Below are 23237 nucleotides of genomic sequence, written 5' to 3' on the forward strand. Positions count from 1 at the left end.
ATTTTGTCAATAAAACTTGTTATTTAAAGATTGAATAATCTTCTTTTTTTTAATCTTTCTTATCTTTCTTCTTTCTGATATTTATTAGATTATTGTTACAGATTTAAGACAACTTTATTTTCCTACGCATCTATTTACAAAAAAAAAAAAAAAAAAAAAAAAAAAAAAAAAAAAAAAACGCCTTTTGCGGTAATAATACAAAAATAATACATTTTCATTCGACATGCGGACGGAATTGTTAGAAATGTTCAAAAGCATTTCCTCACTCATAGCATTACATGGATATAAATCAATTTGAAAGGGCTTTTGGAATTTGATGACAAAGATGATGACGCAGTGTGTCTTATTGTCCTTTTGCATTTTGATACATGCTGAGAAACTTCTTGCAGACACCACATGTGATGGGTAAATGTTGTGTTTAAAAATTCAGTAAGTTTTAGAGTATCAGATAATATAATATCGTATCATATAATATATTATCGGTTTATGCAAGCGTAAGTGATATATATGTTAAATTTTGTACTGTCTAATCTTCTTCCTAACGATGTATAATATCTATGACTAGCACTACCAAGAAATACAACGTCGCATACGATATTCTAGGCACTTCACATTTTAGAAGGCATGAATCATTAGCAATCATTATACATGATGACGTATTTTATTATTTCATATAAAATATGACTGTTTTATATATCAGGGTAGACGGGTTTACTTGTTGTGTTGGATTCAAATGGCATGAAATATCCAAAAAATGTGTTGGTAAGGGTCTTTTTCTTAAAATCATACATTAAAAGAATATATATATATATATATATATATATATATATATATATATATATATATATATATATATATATATATATATATATATATATATATATATATATATATATATATATATTCAGCACGTCTCTAATCACTCTCAGTCTCAGGGATTAAATGCTTTCAAATTTGAGTTCAGCTGTTTAATATGAAAGTTCATAAATTATTTGCTTGAGTTACGATATCACATTGCTTGTTCATGGTTTATGCAATTTTGATATTTTACAGAGTGTAGCCCTGGGTACTATGGACTTGCGTGCTCCAATGTCTGCCCTTATCCCAGCTATGGAAAAGGGTGCAAGTACACGTGTAATTGTGAGAAAAAATCATGTTCTCCTGATGTTGGATGTGTCAACAAAACAAGTACGAGTTTTTATTTTCTATTTTAGCCTTTACTACATGTATGATCATTTCAAATATTATAACCAGTATTCCCTACTGCAGAAAAACGGTTTGCAAAAGTTTTATATTTTAAATCTAGACCCTAAAAGGGCATGGTAATCCAAAGATCAAAAGGTCCCTTTATGCCCCGACAAGTTTTCATTGGGGGCTTTCTTTAACGTTCCTTTAAAATTATAAACTTTATGTAATTAATTTATGTACTTTAATTATTATACTAAAATCTTTATATATACAAGTAATCAAAAGGTATTGAAATTTATAAACCTGTTTTCAATTATTCATTTAAAAAAAAAACAAAACATAATACAATTCAAACATTGACATGACAATTAAAAGGTATATATTTACATTTAATTTTTTACACAAGGAATTAAATATTAGGTTATTTTTAAAACAATTATAGGTGTGAATCTAGCTGTTCCATGCAACAAGAATTATCAGTGGGAGGCATCCGAAGATTTTTTTCATAATTGAGTTATTGCTGTATGACATTCAAAACGCAAACATATTTTTTTTCAAAGGTAGGGGAGGGGGGGGGGGGCTTAGAAAATAATGAAACTAATTATTATGGGCAGTTTCTTTATTTGGAAAATAATTTATTAATATTATCAACTAAAAATTTTGATCCAGACAATAAATAAATAAATAAAACTTTAATGAAATAAATCTTGTAAATCTTGCTAAATATCTTTAATTGACTTTCGGGGTGTCAACTCTAAAGAAATATCATCATTCCAAATTAAAAAAAAAATACTTTATACGTGGTTGTTTCAAAGCCCATTTCTCAGATAATATTCATTTTTGAGGCAATACAAGTTGAGTTTATTCAGATTAAAAGAGCAGGCTGTTTTACACTTTTCATCATCAACTATGTTTTTTCCTACTTTCGGTTTAAAAAACGATTCTGTCTTAAAAAAAAATATCATATGAATCATACCACATTGATCGTCTATTTAAAAAAGTAGCTTCGTACTTTTTTTTTTTCAATTCACAAAAATACAGAGCTTTTCATGTAAATTATAGAAGAAACAGATTTATTTTTCATTTAAGATAAATTATTAAACACTTTGCCGAAGATGTATCCCTTAAATAATCATTTACATTCTTAATTTTACAAAGAGTAAAAGTCATTTCTCCCGCTACAAATCACATTTTATAATGGGTCAAAAGGGTCCACTTTTCACAGTCTCTGGGTCTAAATTTGCTGTATGGTTATGGGATATACGAAAAACGCTTGATCACGTCACACATGCGCTTTAACACGGTACTTTCACTTTCTATCTCATGTTATTAATTTGATGACGAATTTGCGACCGTCACTTACTACTGAGTTCCTTTTTGTGGGCGTTAAAATTGTCATATATTTTCCAAACGTTGTTGTAATAAAACTGAAGTGTCGTATCGGCCTTAATCGAGAAGAACGAACCACAAAACGGCTACACGGCGTTATTGGATTCTGCAAAAGACGGAACACCGTTGTAGTTTGCCACTACTATTTCCAAGAGTGTAACAAAGGGGTCAGTCATACTAAGGTATATAGAACCCAACAGTGTTGATGGATTGATGATATATGCATTATACAGCATTTCTTAATTTCATCAGTGTTCTTTTGTTTGCTATTGCATGTAATGATGAAATTCACATAGCTTTTTTTTTAAGTTTCAGAATTCAGAATTTCAAATAAGGTAAATACCAGTTTTTTCATCATTCATATCTATGAAAAACAAGTGAGCTTTTAGTGTTCGTTTATCAGGGAGTCATGTCCAGGTTTTTTGACATCATAGACAGCTGCTTTTTCAATAAAAATAGAACTCGTAAATATATTTCCTTGTCATTGGTCATTAGCAAAATTATTTTGTTAAAAAACATCCTGATAGTACATACAAGTACTCTGAAGTTGATTTTTAAAAATGCTTTAGTTTCTGATTGACAATGTTCTATGTAGTTTTTTGAGATCAGTTCTTCCAACAATCTGTTGGAGTTCCAATTGGTACCGTGCATGAACAGCTGATAAAGGCATGTGCTCAGACTATATGATTCGACTGTTCGAAGCTAATCTTGGTGAACTGAATATAAATTCTCGATGATGAGAATGCTGCAAAAAATATACTGAGGGTAATTTTTACAATGCTTTATCATTGAAACTGTTATGTGATTGTAGATAGCTTAATGAATCTAAATTAATTATAGCATTTATGGGTCATAAAATACAGCAAGATCCAGTTCCCTCAAATGGGTCACAGTCATCAGGAAAGGCAGAATACTTTCAAATTATCCAGCCGAGTTGTAATTATTTGAGAAAAGTATCTGTTATGATGAATCTTAGTTACAAAGCCAGTATGTTTATTCAAGTGAAGACCTGATATCAATATGTGCTAAATTATGAAAACTTGACGTAGTAAAAAACTAAAATACCAGATGAATAGTCATGTCTGTACTTTTCATTATGGATAGTTATTTAGTCTTGGTGACAACACAATAGTTAACGACAAGTTTGTTGATGAGATCAAGATTTTCAAAGCATTAAAACAATTTTAAGCCAAATGTATTATTTATATTTTGATAAAGTATTGCTTGCATTCAGGACCATCGGCGTAGCGCAAGAAGAAACCGAAAAGAATCTTCACCCCTGTGTATAAACCGAATGTCCAAATGAATTGTCAACAGGCTACATGCATGTATGCATTTATATACAGCAGGAACATCACCTCAGCTTAGTTTTCCAGTTCCTAAAATAATGTTATTTACAAATGACAATGGAGAATGGAAATTGCGAAAAAAGTTGATGTTTCAACAATGCATTAAAATATCTGAAGCCACTTATTCTTAACATCAGTATTTTTTATGCAGTCAAAGACCAATAAAATCGTTAATTGAAGTAATATTTGAGGTAAATCAATATTTCCTAAATCTCTTTCTAATTTAACTCGAAATCACACTTTCAGATATTGTTATATTTTACTTTATTTTATTAGTGTTATATTTATAGATCTTTAATAAAAATCTGTTTTATTTTTTGTAAAGAATCTGTGCATTGATTTTACCAAAATCAGTGGGAAAAGTTGCAGAAGTACAGCAAAAAGAGATAGAACCTTCCATTTACAGAACAGACTAAATAATCTTCTACAGCACATATCTGCAGGAGAAAAATAAGATCCTCTAGAAATATTTTGGACTGTTTGTATATTATTTATACGAACAAAAACATCATTGAAATGTGTGAGATTTTTTGACAACAGAACACAGTCTGCTACATGTAGGAAAAAAAGAGGGACAATACGAATGACAAAAGAATTGTTTCAGTCAATAATGATATTTTTCTTCTAAATAGTCAATAATTGTATGTTTTAAAACACTGATGTGGATAAGACACACGCGGGTATGTTAAGGAAGCATACGAATCATTTCGCGAGAAATTTAGACTTTTTAAAGAAAATTAAGATTGATAATTTGTCATAGTCGCCGATAAAACGTAAACTATTTTTAACTATTATATAAAGACACGGAGTGTCTGAGGCCAAGTAGTGCATCACCTCGACGTCATCACGTGACTGCTATTAATAGCAAAATATTCCTTAATAAAAAAGTTCACAGAGCAAAAATACCCGGGAGTTTAATAATTTCTTTAAGTAAATAATATAGTTGAAAAACATCTCTTATGCCTAAAAAGTGCTGCTAGAATCCCACTGTCCGGTCGGGAAAATAATTATTTCTCATATTTGCACGAAACCTTACCCGATGTTTTGCATTATATACATATAACCCGAGATATTTCTTCAAATCATGTTTACCTCACGATTCTAGCAGCACTTTCCAAGTATTTTAGAACACAAGCTTTCGATATGTACAAATCTTATGTTTTTAAATATCCACCTTAGTGTTGTTCTTTTGCATAATTGTTGTCACGAATGACAGAGGAAAGGCCAACCGGGATACGTAAATAGGTGACTGTCTTCAATAGAAGATATAATCGATGAAAATAAATCAGCATACCTGTTTAACAAACTTTCACTTCACATGAATAACACAATATTCAGGGTATTTGCTTCTAAACCCCCTTTTACATATCTTTTTACATGCCATCTTAGCCAAATTCTCGTTACACAACATGATCGATTCTCAAGTTACTTGTTGAACAGTTATGACGTCATCGGTCGGAGATTTTAATTCAAGTGAAAGATACAGCATAATGAAATAAAAACATTTGATTTTTGTTAATATTTGCAAGTTTCTATTTATTTTCAGGAGTTAAATTATGTCTCTAAACAACAATATTAAAAAACTTGTGTTCTAAACTTGACGTCATCTCGCCTACTATGACGTCATATTGTATAACTGATTCAGTCAAGTCAGATTATCTTAGTGCTTCCTTAACACACCTGCGCAATTTTTTATCAATGGGTGTAGCATCAATGTGTTTAGTGTGTCAGTTATTAATCATGTGCCTGTGTTGATTTAATATGTATGCAATTTATGTTTTTTTTTTTTTTTTTTTTTTTTTTTTTTTTTTTTTTTTTTTTTAAGATAAGTGATTGTGAAAGTGAAAAGTTCGTGGAAACATTGATTTACGGAAAATTTATTGTGTACTTTGAAGAATGACATATGTCTGATTTAATTCTTATCTTTTTGTTTATCAATATGTAAAAAATTAGGTCATTTGACTAAAATTTTAAAAATGTATAGAGATTTTTACTGTACGACCACAGTTGAGCAATCAATTGACGTTATTTGACGTTTCAACCTGATTCCAAATCTGTTAAGCTTTTTCACAGTTCCAAAAATCTTCATTTCTATAGACTTTTCGTGTCTTTTTGCTACTGAAAAATTTAATAACTGTATAAAGATATGCTACTTTTTTTTTCTAAAATGTCTTTTTTGGTGATCGAATATTCGTGAGATCTTAAAATCAATGACGACACAGTGAATTGATCAAATATGGAAAAATGCTAAATCCGTATACTCAAAATCCATTCAAGGGCTCAAAGTCCTTTCAATAATGGCGGTTTTGGTTATTGCAGGATTTAATAATCAAAAATGATGATCCTTTCATTCTTACAAAGTAACTACACTTTGATCCAAGATGTGTGTAGGAAATCCCCAGCAGCATATAAAGACATTTTAGTCTCTTTCGGGTATTTTCCTCACTACACATATATTTTAGAATACTTCGGGGCTCAAAAACGTTCAATGACATTGTCATTCTTGTCATTTCTTTTTTCGATTGATCATCTATAATGAGGGATAAAACAATCATTACCCCTCCAATTTGAAACCAAAAAAAAAAAAAATTGCCAAATGACATTTTATTAATATCGTAGCGAGAGTTGAATTATAATAAACCTATATTATTGCAACAGTGAAATTTCTAATTTTTAAATAATGTCTAAGCAAGGGAAACGTGCGAAAACGTTACATGCTCCGTATAGCATGGTTTATCTTAATAATTTAGCTTTATATTTTTAAGGATCCTAGGAAAACACCAAATTTTTGCATAATTATTGGAAAATAGGTATAGTTTTTATCTACAGAGTATTACTGGTCCCACGCAAAATCCATGCCCTCACTCTAACACTTGTCCGCAAACTTTTCTAACAACAACACTCGTATATATATATATATATATATATATATATATATATATATATATATATATATATATATATATATATATATATATATATGGTTGTGCCATTTAGGAGACCGCTCATATTTATATATTGGCATTAAGTAGCCTCGTAGAATAAGTAGACCAAAACCGGTCGCCTTAACATTTTGACCCTCTCTGAACAGAAAATTAATGACTTTTTAATACTAAATTGACAACAGTTAATTTTAGTTTAGTATATTTTTGTCCCTTAAATACCAAAAATATGCCAAAAATTTATGATTATAGAAATTTTTAAATTTAAATTTCAAGCAACGTATATATTGGTATTATTATATATCGTCATTATGTAGACCAGCTAAAACTTGCAAAATTAAGTAAGATCTGCTATATATGTCTTATTTCTCCTAGTATTTAGTTTTAGATATTGTTCTCCCACTAATTTTGGGTATGTACAATTTGCTAAATAGAATAAAACTTTTTACGAGAAAATGAGCTTTAGAGTTTCGTGTTCATCAACTTCAAGGTTTTCGTGCGCAATGCCTTCCGAAAATTTTCGGAAATCCTCGGTATCCTTTACGACCTTCGGAGAAATAGGAGTCAGACAAAATTTTGGTAAGTAATAACAAATTATGATTTTTTAAAAATACTTATTCATGATACATTGACTATATATTATGCACCCAATATCTTGCGGTTAACGTCTGGTATTTATTCATTGATAAAGACTTGCGTAATTTTAACATACTTATTAGCATGGAGGAAATTCGAATTGTAGTTTACCAACAGCGTGGTATCAACAGATCGTTTGTTTGTTTTGAACATATTTTATTGACATAAGCAAATGGATCGGAAACATGTTCTTACAACTTACTGGTTCCTAACAATTGATTACTTGAACAAAATAATTGTAATCTGTGCTTATTCATAAATATATACTTAATATTAGGCTGGTGGTATCGTTCTTGCGGAGATAAATTAAATATTCGATAATTTACCTGAAATACTAACTCTAAATTTCCTATTATACGTGGGGTAGGTTGGGTTGGAAATGGGAGAAAGGTGTTTCTAGGTTCAAACTTTTTTCACAGCCTAATCCAACCAGCCTTTCCTGTACAATTTTAATAGTAAAAGATTAATTGGGGGAGGGGAGGAGCCCCCCACCCCACCCCCTCCAACCACGATACCATATCTCTGATGTCTATGGCAGCGGATACATGCATGCATATATGTACATACAAATTTATGTATCTGACAGCATCCCTCTTAGATTTCTTGTACATAAAACATAAAGTTGATTTGGACAAGCCCAATATAGCAACAATTTTGAAATATCTTTAAAAATAAAGAGGACTTAAGTGCTACAAACTGCTAAAAAATTCAAAGGGACCAGATTAATATTTTTAATCTGGTTAGAAGTGGGGTTTGGGTGCAGGGTGGGTGGAAATATTTTGTGGTGTATATTCCATATATGTAAAAAGGCTGTAGGCTACACATCATTTTTTAAGGATAGAAATTTGGTTGAAAAGGGGGGGGGGGGAGTTGATGATAAATGTTATCTATTAATTTCATTTTGTTGCAAATGCCAAAAAAAAAAGCATTTTTGACAATGCGCATTTTTGTACCCATACTTACAGTCTAACTTTCTGTTTAATGACAAAAATAATCCTATGACTGGAAATAAAAATTAAGCCAAAATTCAAGTGTTATATTAGGTCTGCATCAGCCTCCTTGCTTACCCATTATTTGCGCCTCAAGTTAAATCTGTGACATCACACTAGCCGACACATTACATGTAGTAGAAAGTAGTAATATTATTATACGCCAATGATATTCTAATCAATCTATTACACTGTACCTTTTGGCATGAATGGAGGATTAATTAACAGGTTATATCAGAGATGAGCATATCAGTTAATAGTTATATGTATTACACTTTCCATGATTGAGTAACAAAAGATATACTGTATAATTCTTGCAATATTTTTTCTATAATAGTAGACTCAGTTAACATCACCACCGTTAAAGAGTTTTGATCTACAGCACTGCTGATTTAATTTCCCAGATTTTATTAGAGATCTACAAGTACCTTTACAGGTCACTTAATTAGTACATGTACATGTATCTCAAATTTAATCGGGCAAATGAGAATTTTGTCTTTAACAACTTAAATGACTCAAAAATGTATTGCATGTTCAACATGTTCAGGGTAAATTATTTCCTTTATCATGAATTTATTCTAATTTTATGGGAGAATATATTTATAATTATGAAAGTACTAGTAAATCAGTCTACACATAAGTAAAAATTACCTCAACTATTTGAATTACTTTGCAGAATTTATTGCATTGTCTTTATTACTTAACAATCATGTAAAACTTTATTTCATGGCCGTAGGAACGGGGTGGGGGGGGGGGGGTGGGGTGGGGGGGTGCCCCCAATAATTTTGCCGAAATATAGAATACTAAAGAAAACATAGCTACTATATGCTTGTGTCCCCTCAATAAAAACGCCTGATGACCTTTTTTTTTCTTTTTTTCTTTTTTTTTTAAAGCTTGTCAAGGAATTTTTGGTTGTTAGTGCCCCCCAAAGAAAATGCATGGCTGTCCCCCCTCCCCCAAACTGAAATTGCTTCTTACGGGCCTGTATTTATTGATTTTTTTTTTTAATGTTTCATTTATTTATAAACCTATTAAGTGTTTCATTTTGAAAAGAAATATTAGAAGATAATCATAATTTCAAAAAGAAGTTGAAATTAAATAATAAAAGAGACCCGAAGAAAAATTGCTTGTTGTCAAGCTTGAACAAGTCCTGATTCATATGAAACAGATCCTGATCAATTTAAGCATTTTTTTTTTTTTTTTTTTTTTTTTTTTTTTACATATAATGAAAAAGATACTGTTTATCTTATGCAGTTGCCATGGAGAAATTAACTTGCTTATACTCTCAATTTAGTTATAAAACCATATAACAAGCAATATTTTTTTTTTATTTTAATAAAATTGTTATGCAGAGTCTACATGTATTACTTGTATATCTACATATGTAGATTAGAAACTTTCGGTCGGGTTCAGTTTAATTTTGATCGGGTTAGTTAATACATTGTTGAGTCTTTTGATCAGCATAGACATGGGTTGATGGTATGATAATATTTTTACAGTTTCAATTTCTAAACTTTCCAGGAAAGTTTCCTGCATTTTGTACAAGGGCTATTTATATGCCGTATATTTTCCCATGAATTTTCTTTTTGAAATTATGTTTTAAAATTCTGACCAGATTTCTGAGGAAATTTTTAACTGCATAGGGTGCATCTTCGCTAGCCAAGGGTTTCTGATACGCTACTCTCCTCATAAGTTTATGAGGAGAGTAGCGTATCAGAAACCCTTGGCTAGCGAAGATGCCTAGGGTGAGATTTATGACAGTCTGAGACATATAAAACCAAGTCTCTGAATAAATTAGATTTTGTTGACTTGTTTGCATTTATGCATTTATTTTTATTATAGTGTGTTCGGTACCACATTACATGCGAGAATACCTTCTCCAGTATTTGGAGAGAAGATTAGTAAGAAAAAGGCGGGTGAGAAAATGAGAAGTTGACAGAAAAAGATTTTTTTCATTATCGAAAGGGACATGTACAACATCCATAATGGTAAGAAAAGAGAATTATTTATAGTCATATTTATTTGTTTCTATGACGTTTCTTTCGATAACTTTTCACTCATATTGAAAAGCCAGCACTTGAGAACCAATACTCTGTACTCAGGACCCTTGAGCAGTGAGTAATTTTGTTCATGCCAGCACCTACTACAACATGGGACCTCAGTTTATATGGTCCCATCTGAACACCGGTCTCCACATCCTGCAATGGGATTCGAACCCGTGATGTTAGGATCAACTCCTTTATCTGCGACTCAAAAGCAAACACTTAAACCACTGCTAGTCATATATGTATTCCTTATGATATGAGCTAGCATTATGAAAATTACATGTGCTGTAGATCATAGGTTGCTACATAGTTCTTTGTATGTTGCGCTAAAAAATATGGTGTTCATCAATGACATTTTGGTGTGCGTCCTGCGTAAATTATGCACAAATTTTGCTCAGGACGCATTATTTTAATAAATGTGCATCCCAATGGACGCAATAAATTTATAGAAGAACGTGTATTATTTGGTATAATCCGATTCTAAACTTGACTGATTGCATCATATCCATGTGCTAAGCGATATGCATGAACAATTTTATAAGGTATATATAAGGTTGCCAACAACAGGTCAGATTTCACAATTGCAGCCAATTAACCAGCAATTATCAGAAAATATTTGAAAGTTAGATAGCATAGTTCGATTATCACTGATTATGTCTATACTGTGGAACATTTCTGAAGCGAATACTATACCTATGTAAAAGCTATACATGTAACCTGTATCATTTTTTTTTCCTTACAAGCTAAGAAGTTTAAAATTTAATCATTTTTATTTCTGACTGTTTTTTCATTTCTTCTTAAAATTTCTTTGCTTCATTCTGCTTCTGTGCATTTTATGACTGATACATTACAATGTGTGAGATCGTATGTACGATCTAAAAATAGAACCAAAGTGCACAATTGGCAATATATTATATTTATGACACAAAATCATGTAGTCTTACTTGGACAATTGATAGTAAAATTATAAAACTACTCACAGCAACAATAAAGCATTTGCTCTTTCATGCAATAACTTTTTATATTTCACCAGAATTTCCTCTGTAATATCTAATATATGACCCTTGGATTTGGATGCACTGATTTTGTCATGGGACTCATTGTTGTCATTAAGGGGGGTCCTTTGGACCCATGATAACCATTTTCAAAATGAATCACTGGTTCATAGGTCTGGGACTAAAAGTTTTTGAGGGCATACTATCTTAATATCACCCACCCATTATCGTCTGATCAGCATGATCAGTACTATTAAGCAGGAAAACAAATATTTGAAGAGACATACTGTAAAAATAATTTTGTAACATCTTGGAAAACATGTAATTTTGGAAGTAGATTGACAAATAAGTATATAATTTTTTTTTTGTGGATAACAGTTGATTAGGGTAGGTGGTCACTGGTGTGATTTTGACCCATTATCTGATTATTTTTCATACTTAAGTTTTGTTCAAGTATATGTCAGTGTTTGTTATGCTACAACGTATTCTGGGTAATTTTCTCTATGGAATACCTTTTTACAAGATTTCTCCTTTTTTTTAGAATTATTTACTGAATTTGCAAAATACATGTGTTCGACTTACAAGATACATGTGTTGGGTTATTGCTAGTTAGAACAATCTAACTGTGTCTCGGAACAAGCCCTCGATCACCACAGTTTATATGTCTCATATACTAGCAATGTAGCATATTGGAAAGGATCCGCTCAGAAATTATTTTGAAGAATAAAAAAAAATTGCACTGAAAATAACTATCAAATTAATCATAACAAACCTTTTTGAGATTTTATATGCCTTTTAACCTAAAAAATAATCCATATAAATAAGAAAATTCAACTCATTTTCTCAACCTTTTTTCCTCACTTCAAATTTACACACCATGTTGAATTCGGAACTCTCTGGATTGTTCATAGAAAATGCAGTCAGTTCGAGTTATCGAACTTGCTTATTTTGCTACATTGCCAATACACGGAACGAATTCTATCATTAAACCAGGTCCATAGGACAATATCATTTTAATGATTAGAACGTTCTATCTAGGTTATTGAGATCACAGCAACAATGTATAAACAAAATTAAAATTGAAAGTATAATTCGCATCATCTCTTTTAAAAAAAGAAAATTCATATTATTTTGTAAAACCAAAAAATATTGGTTTAAATATACTGACAATAAAAAAAAGAGACAATAATTCTCAAGTTATGAATAACTTTAAAACATTGAGTGCACCTACAAGCACAGATCCCATGATTTGTAATATAATGCACACACAAGCATGTAAACTGAAGTAAATCAAATATATAGATTTTCACTGATTAGCTAATATACATGTAGAACTAGTTTGAAACTAAATACTCGTACAAATACAAAAGAAAAAAATAATTATTTTCCAAGCAAATAAAATGAAGAAATTAAAAGTTTTTGATTTTATTTTGATTTAAAAATTATCAAAGAATATTTAAGTCGAAATTCATGAAAAAGAAAAGCTGAAATCAAAATATTTGTATCAATTTAAATGTCATGCTTGATAAATTTTGGAAATACTGACAGATACACCCTTGCATAACACATATACACATGACTAAAATTGTAAATTTTTAGAGACTTTGGATATATATGCATGGTGTCAAACTTTGTCTCATTTTAATATAAAATGAAAAAATTATAACCGATTAAAAATATTGTGATCTGTATTGTAGCATAAATATTGTGATACCTAATATAGTATATTTATTTAGATATAGAATAGTAAGTAGATGAAAGTGTATTATCCCAGCCCTTTATATTTGCAGTGCAGTATAAAACAGTTCAATTATATAATAATGAAGTCAAGAGAATATGGACATGATTATATGTAAATTAATAGATTTTGTTTTCATTTTTGCAGGTGTGTCTGATGGAATTTGTCATTTCATTAATAAATAATGCTGATAAAGATGCAAACTTAGCAATTGTGCCTAAAAAGTGACAGCTTTGACAAGGAAATCTATCCATATATAACAGTTACTGGTACTGTCTGAATGCAGTGAAAGGATCCAGATGAACAGATGAAGAGATTAAGTACAATGTACATCAATTACTTGGATGAAGAGAATCTGCAACATGGGGTAAGGTATATTTGCTGCTTTATTAGTTATAAACTGTAAATAAATTGTTAGCAGAAAATAGACACAAAAGCTTTAATTAAAGGAAATCAGGGGTAAATACTAACTTTTTAAGCATGCAGATACTCAGTGATAGACTGATAGTTTGATAGTATCATAAAACCAAAAGAACTTCAGTGACTTTGAATTCCTGATAGCCCTAGCTGTTAATGAACTAGCTGCCCATTACAGCCTTTGGCTGCTTATGGAGTCATGACTTGATTGTTGGGGGAGGGGGGGGTAGGAAATGAATTCCCAGTGGAGATGGGTATGAAGGTTAAAAATAGGGCCACAAAGAACCAGGTTATGGTAAGGCAGACTTGCCTCCTTACATTTTATTGTAATTATTTAACCCTTCACTCCTTATGAGTGAAATAATTCTTGAATGGGACATAAAACAACACTCAATCAATCGGTCACACTTCACTCACTGTTCACAGCACTTGTTGCTCTGTACTGGGCACTACTGGCTCACTTAAGCAGGTTAAGTTCAGTTTGGTGTTTACTAGTCATTCCAATGATAAATAAGTCACAGGGATCGACATTGACGGTTGTCCGATTGCCTGGGACAAGTAAATTCTCAGTTCGGGCAAGTGAATCTTGCGACGTACTTGTCTGATTGGGCAAGTGATTTTTTTTTTCATAGAAATGTACATATTAATTTAGTTTACATTAATTTATATAAAAAAAAATAAATTGAAGACTTGATTTCCGCCAGGTACCTGACTGACAATGTTTTTGCATTCGGAATTCCTTGTCAGCATTTTTGGATTATACCTTTCATTTGAAAATCGGGTTTGTTATTCCGTTTTTCCCTGGTAAATATGCTGTTCGTCTATTCACTGTCTAACATCTTTCTTAACTTCTTATTTGGACATTAGATTATTTATTTACTCAAAGAATATAAGTACAGTGTAACACGATGTATCCTGATCAAGGTGTGTTACGTAGCAACTGTCTTCCTTCAGCGTTGTTTCACAGTTATCTCAGAAAATCACAATTCACAAAAGAATCCTATCAAAAAAAATTTTTAAAAATATGAATTTTATTTATTAAATGGAGGGTTATTGCTACATGTATATGGCAGTGTGTTTTAACAGGTTAAATTTACAAGGACAGTGGTATACATTTATGTACAAAGGCAGCATTTAAATTTTTTCAGGTACCTCACCTTGCCAAATTGACGGTAGTGTATTTGGTCGCATTTTTTCTTGTCATAACATTTACAGTAATAAAAAATTTCTTCTGAAGTTCTTTCCTTATTTTGGGCAACCAAGTTTTGAGTTCAGACAAGTCAAAGTTTGAGATCACTTGCCTGAAGGGCAAGAAAATCTGAAAGTTAATGTCTATCCCTGTAAGAACATTTTTTGTGAGTCGACTGCACAGCAGTGCAACACCTAGGGATCAATTTACCTGGCATCTGTCTGTCTGTCCATCTGTCACACCTTATATCTCGAGAATTGTATGAGGTTTAATTGTTTTTGATATTTGGTTAATATTTTGTTTGGCACTGTGACTTTTTTTAAATACCATGGTTACCAATCTTGTGACCCTTGAACTTACCTTTGACCTACTTATAAAAAAGTTAGTGACAATATTCAGCATATTTTTGATTATTTAAAAGAGGTAAGTCTATGCTATTTAGCATGTGCACAATTTGTCATAAATTATAATGAAAAATACCAGCATTACAGTTCACTTGACATTGACCTTTGTTTTACTTTTCAAAAAATACTTTGAATGGTTAATTTAACTAAAATGTTTTGATTTTCTAGAAGTAGTGTTTTGATAATTAGCATTAATGAGCTCATGACACTCTACTTTGAAACTTTTTGATATCCAGTTATCACACAAACTAAAACTTAAATCCTATGAAAACAAATCGGGACCAGTATACCACAATGGATGGTAATGTAGACTGATGACAATTGCAGTAAAGACAGCCTGAAATCTCTTTAGAAAGAACCATTATATGGTGACGTCTCTATTTTAGTGAAAAATTCTTAAACAGGATGTAAAACGACATACAATTAAACAATCAATCCAACTACTGAGTGAGCTTTCTAGCTTGTGAACTACCAATTATGTCCAATTGGAAGTAATATTTGAATGTTTTAAAAGGTGATTGTACATTGTAGGAAATAATGTTCCTGTAGAAAAGTCAAAGAATGTATACATGTGAGATTCTGAAGTAGCCATACATGATGAGTAGGAATTTGAAGTGAATTATGGGAAAAGGTATGTAATCCATCAGTTTACTTTAAAGTTAGTGATTTTAAATCTGAACACACTGTGTAAAAGGAATTTTTCCGCCATATTCCTTTATTCACGCTATATTGTAGGGTCACTATATAAGCCACTCACTTAGTCACTGTTCAGTGTAATCTGTTGTCACCTGTCTGTATAGACAGACTGACGTATGCTACATAGCTCTCGGTAGCGACAAAAAATTACTGTGTACTTCTTTCACGGCAGAAGAGAAAGATGCCAATGAAACTTACAACAGTTGCACAGGTCAGTGCAGTATACAAACATACACAAGTACACGCAACTGCAATAAAATAAATAAACAAAGGCAATGCAAGATAACCAGCATGAGCATGTGTCACCATTCCACTCCGATACCTGTGACAATAAAGCAGTCAGGTGTAACAAATGCGAACAGTATACCCCAGTGCTGATATAGTAGATGATATATAATCGAATATGGTGTATGCCTATTTATGAGATGTGTTCAGCTTTAATTGATTGTTTTTCTCTGACAATATGTACCATAGGTCATAGTCATTTATGGTATATACAGTGGCGCCATGTTTATCCGAACACTTCACCTTCCAGATGCTATTTTTCGGGAATAGATTTTTTCCATTTTCCATGTCATTCTGTCTCATTAATCCAGAAAAATGTGTTCCGCATCCGGACGGTCGATTTCTACTACAAAATGTAATAGTTCATTGAAAAATGACTCGTTTATCCGTTTCAAGAAATGACTTTTTCACACTTATCTTCAGGGGTTGAAATTTTCCTGGAAATCCCACTAGCCCAGGGGCTACTGATCAGGAAAAAATTACTGGCCCAAACTAACTAGCCCAACAATTTTTTTATGCAAAATGAGAACAAAAAGTTAAAGTTTTGAATGTTTTGGTGACAGAAACAAATTAAACTAGTTCTCAGTCAAAAGAAACCAGTCTTCATAATAAAATGAAAGTAAACTGACGAGAATTTTTTTTCTGTTCTGCTAGTCCGACAGACTATCATTACATTTAAATAAGCTAGCCCAGTCTTAAAATAACTAGCCCCGGGGGGTCGGGCTACCGTATATTTCAACCCCTGATCTTGCAGTAGTGTTAATTGTAGTAAAAACATTTGCCATGCATTCAGTTTGAAGGCGATACCTCTGACCTACAAACAATAGCATCTAAAATTAGCATGTATTTACTCCAATTAAATTACACGTCTAATATGAAGCTCGAAGAATTTAGCTTACACCAGTACACTGTGCATTAATTAAATAAGAAACAGTTCAAAATTAATCAATATTATTTTTAACAAACTTAAGCCAAAGAGGCGTCCGGATCAACAAGGCGCCACTGTATATATTATATAATACATGCATATAAATGTGCTTGCTATTAACAGTGAGTACAATAAAATTTTCCCATTAAGTATATTGATTTTTTTCTATGTGGTTTACTTTATGCCCAATTATCAGCAGTTTCCTTAATGGCCATATTTAAGTATAAGAACTAGGTTGCTATAGCAGACAAAAGGTAAATATAAAAATCTTAAGTGCAAGGTACTTTATCACTCATTGAATGTTAATTAGGGCCTGCATGAAATGTTAAAGCTATATAGGATTCACATTGTCCATCTTTATGTCTTTCAGCCAGCAATTAACACTTCAGTTGTGACACAATAAACAAGTTTTAATTTATGCAGTGTAATACTATACAGGGTATTAATGCATACAGTAAATGAGATCATTAGAATGGTGTATTTATATACTGCATATACTTGATATCAACAATTTTTCTCAGTGGTCTACTTTATGCCCAATTATAAGTGGTCTCCTCAATGGCCATACTTAAGTATAACATATGTATAAGTACAGGTTGCTATAGCAGACAAAGGTAAATATAAAAATCTAAGTGCAAGGTACTTTATCACTGATGGAATGTTAATTAGGGCCTGCATGAAATGATAAAGCTCTATAGGATTCACATATTGTCCATCTTTATGTCTTTCAGTCCAGCAACACTTCAGTTGTGACACAATAAATAAGTTTTAATTTGATATGCAGTATAATATAATACAGGGTATTGATGCATATAGTGAATAAGATCATTAGAATGGTATATTTATATACAGTACAATGTATATATTACTTGATATCAAGGGTTAATTCAATTTACTCAATTTTTCTCACTGGTCTACTTTATGCCTAATTATAAGTGGTCTCCTCAATGGCCATATTTAAGTACATGTATAAGTACAGGTTACCATTGAAGACAAAAGGCATATACAAAACTCTAAAGACCATGATACTTTGATAAAGCTTGAAAAGCACTTACTCTTAGTCTTATTTATATGACAATGTGTGGTTTTGATATAAGTTAACTGAATTACCTAGGTAACCATGGTAACATATTTCTATCTGTTTTTGTATGTTTTTGCATGAGCAAGGGCTTGGGTCATGCATAAACTTTTCACATTTTTCAACTTCTTCTCAAGAACTACTGGACCAGTTTAAATCAAACTTGTCACAAAGTATCTTTAAAATAAGGATGGCAATGATTAACTGGTTTATTAACTATTGAGAAAGATCATAACCAGTTGAAATTTTCATAACCAGTTTTGTAACCAGTTACAATTTACATACTAACCACTTAGTAGATATTAGGGATGGCAATCGAATACAGAATTGCAAATTGGTTAACCGCAAAACATTCCGACCGATTAACCGGTTAATCGTATCAAACTACACAATGTCATTTTCTTGACTTTTTTCAAGTAGCTCTATTCCTATGCACAAGAAGTCTTAAAAAAAGATGTTAGAGGTTAAAATCATTCTATTTGTCTTTAGTCTTGATCATAAAACTACGCGCATATTTTTTTTCAATAGACAAGAAAAAATTCAGAAAACCATGAACCATGCCTGAGATATCGGGGATAATTTTCCAGAGCGGATGTTACACAAGTTCATTCTTCATTATCACCATAATCAAAACTAAGTCTAAAATGTATCACTTAATTTACAATGTTTGTATTATAATTTAATGTGATAGATAACTGCAAAAGATACACACACACCAATTCACGGTGCTCAACGGTGATTATTATTAAAGAATTAGAGGACAGTCGGGGTAACGACATGATGTTTTAACAGTAATTAACATATCTCAGACTGACCAATTACCCCGCAATTGTAATCTGGAGAGCCATAATGACCTCCCAATCAGCCTAAATAAATAAATGAAAACGCTAAATTAAACGTTTAGGTAGGAATTTCTATTTTGAAAATGAATTTTAGTACATTGCCTTCAGTTTTACATATTATAATATTTTTTCGACTAATCGATTGCAGATTTTCTAACCGATTGCCATCGTTCCAACCGAGTAATCGGTTAACCAGTTAGAAATTGCCATCCCTAGTAGATAGTTTTTGTCAATGAGTATTTGTATTTACTTTCTTAATAATATTTTCATTTTTTGAAATAAAACTTGTAACATGTTTCAAACTGAAATGTGGCAATCAAGCAGTTACCATATCTTGCCGAATGTAATATGCATTGGTTTAAATATGCACTCCCTTTTTCAGCCTATAACTCGGGGAAAATTGCAGCTCGGTTGTAAAGATTATTTGCTACAAAATCTTATTTCCTACAGGGCACAAGTTATTTAAACATTAAGATTTTAACAGACTTGAAATTTCTTTGACAATAACTTAAAGATAAGTCACTTGACATATGATAAGCGTTTGATATGTTGTAATCAACACACACCCAAAGCTTAAAAAAATGAAGAACGACGGTTATAAATCGACCTCTCAAATATGAAACAGGGCTCTCAATTGTCTATAATTGGGGCCGTTCAAGGGCCCCACTCCCAATTCAAAAAGGTACCTTTTTTCCCAATTAATGTGTTAATTTTCCCAATAGTCATTTCGCCCAAAAATTAAAGAATAATAGCTGGATATATACCGGTAATAACTTAACTTGCTATTCATATTCCTCTGTTTTATAAAATAAATTTAGTTGATAGCGAAGACGGGAAACCCAATATATATGATTTTAAAGTACGTATAATGGTTATTCCTGACCAAAATTTCCTAAAAGGTCTTTATTTTCCCAATCTTTACAGCCCGGCCCCATTCCCAAAAAGCAGTGTTAGAGCCCTGTGAAAATGAAAACAATTATATGTACAGCAAATAAGAAGTGCCCTATCTTGTAAAAAATGTGATTGGAATAGATAGACCATTTCTTTATCCAGGTGAATATCATTACCGCTACATTTTCAAAATGGTAATTATTTACCGCTACATACTCATTACCGCTGCAAAAAAATCTACACATTAACACTACATTTAAAAGTTTACATTACGAATACATTGCCTCTTTCATTAGCCAATGGATTATGCATGTACAGATTGATACAAAGTACATGTACAACATACCCAAGCATAAGACCTTTTTCCTTTGCTCACCATGGGAGACAAAAGTACGGCTTAACAGGGTGGCTTTTTCCCACTTTTTTATTAGTCCCCTACCGGTGAAACCAGAGGGAATTATAGGTTTCCTCTGAGTCTGTCCATCTGTCTGTCTGTCCCTCTTTCAGTCTGTCCCATTTGTTTTCCGCACTTTTTTCTATTAAACGCTTGCAGATATTGAGCTGAGTTTTGGTATATAAGTGTATCTTGATGAGTTACAGTTCAAGTTTGCATTTTGTTATGCTTCTGAATCAATGATTTTTAATGGAATTGTGGCAATTCAATTTTTAGTGGGAACCAGATTACACTTGCCGGTAGGGGACTAGTACTCCTAATGCAATACTCTCAGAATGCTTGTTTAATCTTAATTATAGTAGGTATTTAAGTATGCAAGTACAATACTGTACATATAAATGCTTGTTCAAAATAAATTTTTTCTCGTAATTTCGGCCCAATGCAACAGAAACTAAAAATTTAAGGACCTATTGGTAATTAATCTGATGTTTTTTAAATAGATTGATCGAAAGTACATGCAATATAATTCGTACTATATAAAGGTACAGTGTTTAATTGATTTGTTACAAAAAAGAGCAATGAACATATCACCAATGCTTATGTAGTGGTAAATATTTTTAATATATGATAAGTTCCACATTTTTTTTTCACAGTGAAATGGTAAAAAAGAAACTGCTAGTGCTACTGTGCAGACTACCATCAATCAACATGATCAACAAAATCAAGTAATCCTTCTGAGTAAGTGACCTGTAGTATTATCTGTTTTCACCTAGGCCAATATGAAAAGGATGAAAGTTATTATACTCAATACACAAGTTTGGAGATTATAGCTCTCCAACAAGAGAAACACAAAAAGTAGCCATATCAGCGTGAAAGTGGCAGAGATTGTTGATAAAGTATACACAATCATGCATAAATAAATGTCAGAATGATGGCTTAATTAGGGCCTTTTAAAATGTTTTTAATATTAAAGAAAGATTATTATACATGCATATTATGTCAAGCAATGATGATTTTGGTGATCATATTGAGCTATACTTTAGTAATACAGGTTTTTAGATGCTTGAGTCTCTGATTGACAATATATATGTAGTTTTTGGAGACCTAATCTGTCAGAATTCCCATGGTTACCAATTGCAACCTGTTATTAGGCTAGCAGACCTCTTTTTATATTCATATATATATGAAGCAGAATTTATTCAAAATCTTACACATGAGAAGAAGAAAACACTTGCTGTGGTCTTGAACTCGACATCGAGATATATCGATGATGTATTATCAATTAACAATAGTTATTTCCATTCATATATCAACTCTATATATACCCCAGTGAGCTTGAAATAAAAGATACCACAGAGTCTGACACATCTGTTTCATGTTTGGATATTATTTATTTCCATCCCTAATTAAAATTTTATAAATTGATTATGTACATGTAATATTAAATGCATGTTTCTTGGAAAGTAATGTTTTAAGTGTTTCCTTACTGCTCTTAAGGATTTTCATGGTATATCAGATTCTTGTTTATTATCCTTTTCTAAGTGTTACTTTTCTCTAAGCAGTAAACAGTTTTGCCCTGACGTAATAATCTCTCTCGGGTGTTTTCATAATAGGTAATATATTCTCTATGCACTTCCGTAGCGTTTACCTAAAGATTTTTTCAACGCACTGACTGCAATGCTGTTTAAGGATTAATTGTGGGATTCTTATGAGAAGCAGAGCCAATCGGATAGCATGAACTAAGACAGAAATATATGTAGAGACAGTGTGAACTGACATTTTAGGTTAAAATAAAAACATGTTTTTAAACCCAGAAAGACCAGTGGGGGTACAACGTAAACAAACCGGAGTGGCATACCTTTCTCTCTTATAATGTATAGTGGGGTATTTTTGTGTGGAACGATTATTTTGGGGTTTTCACGATTTTTTCCTATTATACACATGATGAATAAGTGCAATAAATATAATTTGTGAAAAAAATGTCCAACAAGTCCCGGGGTTGAATATCGGGGGGGGGGGGGGGGGGGGGGGGTCCTGTCCACAAGTACCTGTGGATTTGTTTACGTAAACACAGACACCTGCTTGGAATGCATTTTCAGCACAATATCGTAAAATGCTTAGGGTTATAGGGAAAAAAAATAAGGGACTTAATTTTTAATTTATACCAATCAAATAACAATTAAAATACAGACTATACTTAAATACTTATAAATAAAGCTTATATGTAAACTGAATTTTCCAAGAAAATTAAAAGTTGTATCCTACTTTTGTTTTTGAAATAATACGAATATTTTAACTTTTTAAACTTTTTCTTTGGAATAGTTGTGCTGTGAAAATAAGAGATACATCCGCAGTTTTGGGGTAGCGTTTTATCCATAGGAGCTGTATTTTTCTCGAGATTTTCCCCCGAAAGGATCACTTCTAGGTAAATATATGCGTTGACCTATAGGGCCGATATTGGTTTCATTCTTTAGAAAAAGCTTATCGATATCCGTTCCGGTCGCTGACTTTAGGCCACATGCGTGTAGTTTCTTGTTTCTCATGTATCATTTTAGTTCTAGTCAACTGTGTGTTCATACCCTACATCGGTATTTACATATACATCCTTTATATGAGGGTCCTTACTTGATGCCTGGGTAATGGCAACGGGAGATAAAACCTTAACTGACCTTACCACGTTCTTTTCTAATCTGTAAACCTTCCTCCTGCATTTTTGACATAACATGTCGCCAATGCACTCAATTTTCCCGAGAAAAGAACTGCATCTACTCTGCATAGCGCAGTATCTCTCCCACTGGCACAACACTACTACTAACCAGTGATGTTCTTGAAAGACAAACAC

At 31.9% G+C, this 23237-nt stretch overlaps 1 long non-coding RNA gene across 1 annotated transcript; it reads left to right on the forward strand.

Annotated features, from left to right (window-relative positions):
• The first annotated feature begins 10366 nt into the window (after positions 1–10366).
• Positions 10367–21119, forward strand: LOC133197941 (uncharacterized). Its single transcript, XR_009722453.1, has 4 exons — positions 10367–10481; positions 13419–13638; positions 15813–15912; positions 21049–21119. It is a non-coding gene; the product is annotated as an uncharacterized LOC133197941 (long non-coding RNA).
• The last annotated feature ends 2118 nt before the right edge of the window (positions 21120–23237 follow it).

Source organism: Saccostrea echinata, unplaced genomic scaffold (genome assembly GCF_033153115.1).
Source record: "Saccostrea echinata isolate AGI-Se365-2 ecotype Australia unplaced genomic scaffold, CSIRO_AGI_Sech_v1 ptg000032l, whole genome shotgun sequence".
Taxonomy (NCBI): domain Eukaryota; kingdom Metazoa; phylum Mollusca; class Bivalvia; order Ostreida; family Ostreidae; genus Saccostrea; species Saccostrea echinata.